At 52.7% G+C, this 9,236-nt stretch overlaps 2 non-coding genes across 2 annotated transcripts; both read left to right on the top strand.

Moving 5' to 3' along the window:
- The first annotated feature begins 7,355 nt into the window (after positions 1–7,355).
- On the top strand, positions 7,356–7,437 carry TRNAS-UGA. Its single transcript has one exon. It is a non-coding gene; the product is annotated as a tRNA-Ser (tRNA).
- Positions 7,438–8,963: 1,526 nt separating this feature from the next.
- Positions 8,964–9,036, top strand: TRNAF-AAA. Its single transcript has one exon. It is a non-coding gene; the product is annotated as a tRNA-Phe (tRNA).
- The last annotated feature ends 200 nt before the right edge of the window (positions 9,037–9,236 follow it).

Raw genomic sequence — 9,236 nt, forward strand, 5'->3', positions numbered from 1 at the left:
TCGTCGGAAGAGGTGCCTTGTTGGGCACTCCGTGGAAGCAGACTCTTCCACGCCAGGACATCCGAATATAGAGAGGAATCATCGCCTCTACTAGCATTGCTGCATATGGTCCTGGTCTGTGCAGTGCGTCCCGTAACATCCTGTCTTTCTGGGCACGAGTGACCCGCTTCAGGGTGATCTCGTTCTGCAAATACTGCATCTAAGTAGGGCAATTAGTGTAGTGTTACTATTTTTAATGGTTTAAAATTAGGTTGCATAACAATGACCCTCGCCTAACAGCCACGTGCTAGAGGCCACAGAGAACAAGCATCCATTGATCGTTCCCGTGCACTGGCGGGAGGGGCTGCAAAAGGCTAATCCTTTCTGCTTTGCACATTGCCTTTAGCAGGAGAGCACAGCTATCCACTAACTGATAAGCAGTATGTACTGTAAGGCTTACCAGGACTTTGTGCAAGAGGGATGCAGCTGTCTTTCCTCGCTTGTGCGCTCTCCAGTGCAATGGCGCCGCCAATGAGAGCGTATTCCGAAATCTCGAACTAGTTCTGAGATCTCCTGAGACTTGGTGCCCTGTATGGTCTTGTTCACTGAAACTGACTAGACTGTGTTCACTGTTGGCAAACATGTATGTGTTCAAGGAAATCACCTACTTTTTCGCATCACACAGCTTCGGCTCCTTCCCGGACTGCCCTGGCATCCCCCTCGCAGAGGCTGGCTCAGATTAGACGGTGAAAGAAAAAGACTAGGGACGACATGTTCCAGGAACTGATGGCCTGCTCCAGAGCGGAGGCGGCAGAGCAGAGACAGTGGAGGGAGACCCTGTGTCAGCAGCATCGCACACACATCGAACGGGAGGATAGGTGGCAGCAGGAAGACCAGCAGGCGACTAAAACGCTGCTTGGTCTAATGAGGGAGCAAACGGACACGCTCCGGCGCCTTGTAGATGTTCTGCAGGACCGCAGGCAGGAGGAGAGAGCCCCCCTGCACTGCATCTGCAACCGCCCTCCAACGCCAAGAAGTCCTGTCCCCCCCTCACCCAAAGTTACAAGAAGGAGGGGCGGTAGGGGCCGTGAGAACTGTCACTGCACCGCAGCAGAGCGCTAATGTTCAAGACACCTCTCGCGCTGTAAATTTGTACAAGTTCTTTCCTTACAGCATCACCCAGTCCCAACTCCAAGTTTCAACCCCCCACTGTGTACTACATTATTAAAAGCGGTTTGGTGTTACTCACTGTTTCCGTCACGTTTCTCGTGTCAGAAGACTTTCTGTGGGGGGGGGGGGGGGCGGAATTGTAATTTCAGTGCATAGCCCACAGTACCATGGTACAGACTTGGGGGCAGGGTCAACTGCAGGGCACACACAGACTGCAGTCACTAGGCACCAGGGTCAGTCTGTGTGGTGTATGCTGCCCCGGGTCTTTCGTTGATGTGTATGCTTGTCCAGGGTCCTGGTGCCTGCCATCCCCGAATGTAAAGGCAGGCTTCCCTTAACATGCACTTCGACCGTAGCCACGATCCTCCCCGGTGCCCTGAGCCCCAAAAAGAGCCCTCATCCAGGGACAGATACTCACCCTTCCCCCACACCCCTCACCCCTTCCAACGCCCAAACCCACCGCCCCCCGCCGTCCTGCCAACCCCGATCCAAAGACGGCACCCCTCACCCCTTCCTGCAAACCCACCCATTCCTGCAAACCCCCCCCTACATGCACAACCACCGTAAACTGTCCCCCACCCCACAGACCTATGTAGGAGCAGGAGGCTGTCCGTCCTGTTTTGGACAACCGGTCTGTACATCAGTGCACACCGAACCCAGCACAGTATGCTTCCGTGTTTCAACCAAGAAACAGAAATGCAAAGTCAACGAAAGATTTATTATTAATTACTGTAACATTTCATTAGTTTTAAATCATGCTTTGCAACTGGGGGAAACTTGGAGAACCGGGTTTGTGAGCTCAGATCTAACTCGACACATACAGACACAGGCCCATGATCAGGCTCTCTTAAAATCAAGTGGACAGTCACAGGTTACCCTGCTCTGCGAGGAAACTAGCTTTCAAAGCCTCCCGGATGCACATCGCTTCCCGCTGGGATATTCTCTCGGCACGGGTGTCTGGCTGATCGTAAACAGCAGCCAGGCGATTTGCCTCAACCTCCCAAGCGGCCAAAAAGGTCTTGCCCTTGCTCTCACAGAGATTGTGGAGCACACAGCAAGCAGCAATAACTACGGGGATATTCTTTTCGCTGATGTCCGAGCGAGTCAGTAAGCTCCGCCATCTCCCCTTGAGATGTCCGAAAGCACACTCCACCACCATTCTGCACTTGCTCAGCCGATAGTTGAAGAGTTCCTTCTCACTGTCCAAGGCGCCTGTATAGGGCTTCATGAGCCAGGGCATTAGTGGGTAGGCCGGGTCCTCGAGGATCACTGTAGGCATCTGCACATCCCCAACAGTTATTTTGTGGTCCGGGAAGAAAGTACCTGCCTGGAGGCGTTTGAACAGACCAGAGTTCCTGAACACACGCGCGTCATGAACCTTGCCCGCCCACCCGACGAAGATGTTGGTAAAATGTCCCCTATGGTCCACCAGAGCTTGCAGCACCATTGAAAAGTAGCCCTTTCGGTTAATGTACTCGCTGGCCTGGTGGGCTGGTGCCAGGATAGGGATGTGAGTCCCATCTATAGCCCCACCGCAGTTTGGGAATCCCATCGCGGCGAAGCCATCTATGATGACCTGGACATTTCCGAGAGTCACTACCTTTGAGAGCAGTTGCTCAACGATTGCGTGGGCTACTTGAATGACAGCAACCCCCACGGTAGATTTGCCCACGCCAAAGTGGTTCGCTACTGACCGGTAGCTGTCTGGCGTTGCTAGTTTCCAGAGAGCTATGGCCACTCGCTTATGCACTCGCAGCCACTCTGTGTCATCCCAGACCCGCAGCACTATGCGGTCCCACCAGTCTGTGCTTGTTTCCCGGGCCCAGAATCGCCATTCCACACCATGAACGTGACCCATTGCCACCATGATCTCCACTGCGCGGCGTACCCTGCTTTCTGAGAGGTCTGCGCCACTCTCCTCACCGCGCTGCCGGAGCCTCCTCGCCCGGTTTCTCAGCAGCTGACTGTGGAAGAGGTGGACGATAAGGTGCGAGGAGTTGACAACGGCCATAAGTGCAGCGATGATCGCAGCGGGCTCCATGCTCGCAGTGCTGTGGCGTCCGCGCTGTAACTGACCAGACAAGGGCGCGAACAGATTTCCCGCTGGCGCTTTCAGGGAGGGAGGGCGTGATTGACGGTTCAATGACGACAGTAACCCAAAACCACCCTCGACACATTTTTTCCCCCAGCAGGCATTGCGAGCTCTACCCAGCATTCCAATGGGCAGCGGGGACTGCGGGAACTGTGGGATAGCTTCCCACAGTGCACCGCTTCCAAAGTCGACGCCGGCTCCCTTAATGTGGACTCAGAAGTTCGAATTACTGTATTTAGTGTGGATACACAAATTCGACTTCATAAGGTCGAATCCACAAATTCGACTTAAGTAGATTCGAAATAGTCTTGTAGTGTAGACAAGGCCCCAGGCTCCAGCTGTAAACTCTGCTGGTCAGTTCTAGTCTTTGGCCACACGGGGGCGGCACTAACGGTCCCATCTAAATGCTGTTTGCGTTCGACCCTTCGGATCGCAGATTGTAACCCGCAGGCAGATCTCTGAGTGCAGCCAAATCCCTCCCCAAACTGAACATTGAAGCAGCAGCTCCCGTTGGAAAGATCAGGATTTTTGCCTTTAAAAACAAGGGAAATGTCTACAGTGAGAGATTGAAGAAGCTCAATTGATTTCATTGACTCCATGAATGTTCCTCTGTGTCCCCCTAGGAGTCATGCCCCACATTTTGGGGACCACTGAACCCTACTCGCTAATCAGGGGCTAGTGATGCCAAAGCCCAGGGAAAGGGAGAACAAGTGCGGGGCTCCCAGCACTGGAACAAAGGGGGGCACAGGAGGGGGCAGGAGTTAGGGGTGAAGGAGGCGCAAGGGTTGGGAGTGCAGGAGCTAGCGGTAAAGGGGGAGTGGGGATCGTCCAGGGGCAATGGGGAAGTGCCAAAGTACAAGCTTTGCCCAGGGCACCATTTCCCCTAATGCTGGTCTGAGCAAACAATTGGAAATAACCCTTCAGTGAGACCAGAACCATCATGTAGAAAAGTCCCTTTGTTAAGTGGTGGTGGCTGAGGGCTTAGGGAGATGGGTTAAAAAGCAACAGGCACTTGTCTGTGGAGGTTTGATTCTTGCCTGCTAGGCAAGGCTGGTGTGTGGTGTCTCCATGGCTGTACTTTCAGTGTTTGATCTACCACAGGGAGCCAAGTCTAGACATACTCAGAGGCTCTATGCCAGGGTTTTTCAAACTTCCTTTCACGATAACCCCTTTTTGCCCAAAAAAACCCCAAAAACTTACTACATGACCCTAGAAAGAGGGACCAAGCCCCTCTACACTGGACACAGGCAGAGGAGACAAAGCCTGAGCCCTGCCCCAGTTGGGGGAGGGCAAAACCAGAGCTTGAGGGATTCAGCCTTGGGTGGTGGGGCTCAGACTTTTGGTTTCAGCCCCAGGCACCAACAAGTCTAATGCCAGCCCTGGCGACCCCATTAAAACAGGGTTATGACCCACTTTGGGGTCTTGCCCCACAGTTTGAGAACCACTGCTCTAGGCTGATGGGAGAGAGTTTTCCTGGGGGTGTAGTTAATCCACTTCCCAAGAGGTGGCAGCTATGTCAGTGGGAGAAGCTATATTGGTGGGTGCGCAAGCTGTGGTGTTTGCCACAATTAAGAAGTTTAATCAAACCCCATTTTGAAAACCACCTGTGGTCTGGGAATGGCAAAGGAGCTCGATGAATCAGGGTTTGTCCTTCAAAGTCCTGGACATCACGATTCCATACTCCTGTTGTCATTGGGGATATTGCTCAGTGTTAGAGTGCTTAACTGCAGTTTTCACATAGTCCTCAGTTCAAACCCCCATGTTCTCTTATAACCTTCTTTATTTTTTTTAAAAAAAGTTAAACATTTTCATTTCCATTCTCCATTATGTTCAGGGGCTCCTCTATACAGGAGTGCTTGATATCAATGTAAACACTCAACATTTTGCTGTCCAAATGCATAAAAACCTAGCAAAGCTGTCCATCAGCTGAAATCAGTTCCAATCCTCTAAGTGTCTAGTTTATGTTTTCATCAGTTAAACAAAGGTATCATACGAATGTACATTTGCAGATCCCTCTTCTCCAGGAGCTATGTTGTGCAGAAGAACAAGAGCCACATCCAGCTGCAGTTCAGGAATCTGATGACCAAAGAGCCACGAAGTGTTCTGAGGGCTGGAGAAAAATGCCTTCTAGTGAGCTATTGAATGAGCTCAACCTGTTTAGCTTATCAAAAGAAGATTGAAAGGTGACTTCATTGAAGTGTTGAAGGGCCTTAATGGAGAGAAAAGATGAGGCATTAAAGGGCTCTTTAATCTTGCAGAGAAAGGCATAACAAGACCCAATGGCTGGAAGGTGAAAAGAGACAAATTCATATTACAACTAAGGCACAAATATTCAACATCGAGGATGATTCACCACAGGAAAAATCTCCCAAGGAAAGTGGTGGATTTGCCATGTCCTGATGTCATTTCATGAAGACTAGCTATCTTTCTGGAATGTGTTTGCCCCCAAAGTAGATATTGTGTCATACAGGAGGCCTGTGATATGCAGGGGGTCAGGTTAGATGCTCTAATGGTCTCTTCTGGCCATAAAGTCGACTAATTTCTGAAAAACTGAGTGTAGCATTGGGAGCAGCATCTGATGTTTTCCCGTCTAGCCAGCTTGCTGCCTAGAACAAACGCTCCTTGAGTGGGGTGATCCACAGGGAGTAGCTCAAACCTCCAAAGTGCCTGGGAAGGGGCAGGACATTAGCACAGCAAGGGAGGGGTGTGGCAGTGACATCACAAAGGCCTTTTGCAGGACCTCAGACTATTGGTCAAAGATGGTGTGGAGGTGGTGACCTCACAGAGAGATGCTGACATCAGCCACGCAGGACAGGGGTGAGGGGCCAGGGAAACCTCAGAGACCCCTGTGGCTTTGCTTCAGCAAGTCTCCTTCTCCAGGTCTCTCTTTGAGGACTGAGAGAGTATTCGGGTTCACGGACATGAGTGCCAGGAGGAACCTTTTTCGAGTTTTCTCCTTCCCTTTTCCTGATTTTACTAGAAAACAGCCATCCCTGTTTAGAAGGTTGAAGCTTCCTCGAGGTTTGAAACCTGTTCAGTCTGATCCATCTGGTGACAGTTGAATTCTAGGCATGGAAAACACGAACTTAAGGAGGCAGAATTTTATTCTGCACCAGGGATTTTGTCCCATAGAATCAGTGGGGACATTAGGGTTTGTCCTTTCTGTTTCACCTTTTCCTCCATCCATCCCTCCCTCCTTTCTCTTTGTCTCTTGCTTCTTTTGTCCTTTCACCTGTTCCCCTCCCAACACCAGGAGCAGTGTGTGTGTGTGTGTGTGTGTATGTGTGTGTTGCGGGGGAGTGCTCTGCAGCTCCCACTGTGGGAGGTCCACCCAAAAATGTGGGGCTGAAATAGTGCTCGGGCAGTGATCCCCACCAGTGACCTGGGCCATCCTTTGGGCTCTCTGGTGAGAACCTTCAGCCTCCCGTCCTCAGTCTCTACCCTGATTGGCTGAACAGGGGGTTATTGACAGGGTGGAGATTCAGGTCCTTGTTGTTCTCTTTTAAGACCAAGGAAATAAGTCATAACCTGTTATATGTTGACAAATTTTGCTGCTTTGCTGCATTAATGGTCTCTGAGCAGTTCATGATTCTCTCTAACATTGCAGTTCTCCTCAAATACTTGCTGAATAATTACTGTGAACTGTTGTTGGTCTGGAGCTCATCTGAGAGCACTTTATTCAGGTCATTCAGTGTTTGAAATTCACGATCTGATGGTTAGTTTCAAAATCAGGGCTCTTGGGTCCTATTCCCAACTCTGCCACTCGCTGGCTGTGTGACCTAAGACAAGTTGATTCTCCTTTCTCAGCCTTAGCTTCTCCCTCTCTCAAGTAGGGATAATGATGATCCGCTCCTACCTAGCTCAAGGTGGGTGGAGGATGGGGATCCATTGGAGAGTGTCACTAGGAGTATCAGAGGGGCCGTGCTAGTCTGGATTTGTAAAAGCAGCAAAGACTCCTGTGGCACCTGGCTAAGCAAACAGAACAAACCCCAAATCCCCCCTGTGCTTTGGGAGCCAGGTTTGCTGTGGGAATCCTGTAGTTCAGATGACTTCATGCCTGGGCATTGGGATTATTTACCAGTTTCTCTGGCATTGGGGCAGTTTTGTGCTCACAGTTGTGATGGCCGAGTGGTTAAGGCGTTGGACTTGAAATCCCATAGGGTTCCCCTGCACAGGTTCAAATCCTGCTCACAGCGAGGCCTGTGTTTTAGCCAGTCTCTCACCCGGGCAATACCTCTGTACAACCCCCTGAGACACTCTCAATTCTCTCCCCACCCCAAGTAAATTCTGTTCTGCTCCTTTCATCGAGATGCCTGGGACACCACCTCACACTGTGTCCCTGAGGGGTCAGGCAAACTCTCAGCACCTGAAGCCTCTGCCACTCACCTGGTGCCCCATAGATCAGCCATAGCCCTGGTTCTGCTCCTCTCTCTAGCATGTGAAAGGAGCTGAGTCAGCGACTCCATGGGAGCTACGGGGCTGCAGAACCAACAGAGAGAAAAAAAGGTGCTCAGCGCCCACTGGCAGCCAGCTCCCCCACCCACCCACTACAGGCCTTGCTGACAAGCTCCTCACACTTGCCAGTGATCAGCTGTTCAGTGGGGTGCAGGAGGCGCTGGGGGGGGGGAGGGGGAGGAGCAGGGAGAGTGGGAGAGGGAAAGGAATGGGACAGGAAGGTGCAGGGCGGGAAGAGGTGGGAGCGGGGTGGGGGCTTGGGGGAAGAGGTGGAGTGGGGGGCAGGGCCTGGGGAGGAAAGGGGGGATTTGTCCCATACCCCGGATCCCTCTAGGGCCGGCCCTGAAGGGAAGCACCGACTATCACAGTGACAATACAACTGACCAGCATTGCGGGGGAGGCTGAGGGAGATCCGCGCTCACCAGGTCTCTTCTCTCCCCCACGGTGAGCCAGACACTGCTCTCTCCTGGCTCTCACTCTAGCAGCTGGACGCCAAGGAGCCATTTCCCCACAGGAAGTGCATTGAGTGCCCCTGTGGTGCTGGGGGGCTGGCGCTGCTGCCACCTGTGGGGCTGGCAGGGGGGCTGATGTCTGCACAGACTCTCAGCTGCCAGGCCGGAGGGGGCACTTGGGACCTTACCAGACTGGCTCAGTGAAGACGGGGGGCTGACAGAGCTATACAGACGCTCTCCAGAGCACGGAGCAGCAGCCGCCCATGCAGCCAGGCAATGAGCATTTCCCACAGCCTGGAGCCGAGGGGGAGGCGGCAGCTGCTGTTCCAGCTCCTCGGGGACAGGCCCTGTCAGCCAACAGCCACTTCTTACTCCCCACAGCTAAGGGCGCCGGGTTTCTCCGGTGGGGGTGTGGAGCAGCCATTCGTTTTCCTGTTCGCACTCCTCTGCGGTATGAAAATCGGGGAGGGGAGGCAGAAGCCCCACTTCCCTCCCGAAATGACGCCCAGTGGGGGAAGCCAGGACAACAGGGTGGGGCGGCAGGTGGTGGCCAGACTCTCACTGCTAGGGTCTAGTCTAGCTCTGGGTCCAGCTCAACCTCCTCCCCGTGCCACTGGCCCCCAGTCCCCTTCCACCACCAGGTCAGCCCGGGCACTAGGGCAGGAACGGGGTGAGGCAGCAAGTCAAGCTGAGCAAGGCAGGCAAAAGCGAGTCTTGTCTTCATGGGCACCTCACAGTGACATCCTTTTTGTGTGCAACTGCTGCAAAAACATCCAGGACAGAGAAGCAACAGGCCAAAACACTGCTATACAGCTGCCAAAGTAGCTCAGTTGGGAGAGCATTAGACTAAAAATCTAAAGGTTCCTGGTTCAATCCCAGGCTTTGATAGGTTCTTTCATTCTCTTTGTACAGGGGGGCAGCTTGTTCTCTGGCAGCCCAGTGGTACCTGCACCCAAGGTGAGCAGAGCTGCCATAGAGCAAAGCAATTTTGGGGGCCCCTTCCATTAAAAAAGTGGCAATACTGTATTCTCATGGGGCCCCTGTGGGGCCTGGAACAAATTGCCCTACTTGCCTCCCCTCTGGGTGGC

Source organism: Mauremys reevesii, linkage group 12 (genome assembly GCF_016161935.1).
Source record: "Mauremys reevesii isolate NIE-2019 linkage group 12, ASM1616193v1, whole genome shotgun sequence".
Classification (NCBI taxonomy): Eukaryota; Metazoa; Chordata; order Testudines; family Geoemydidae; genus Mauremys; species Mauremys reevesii.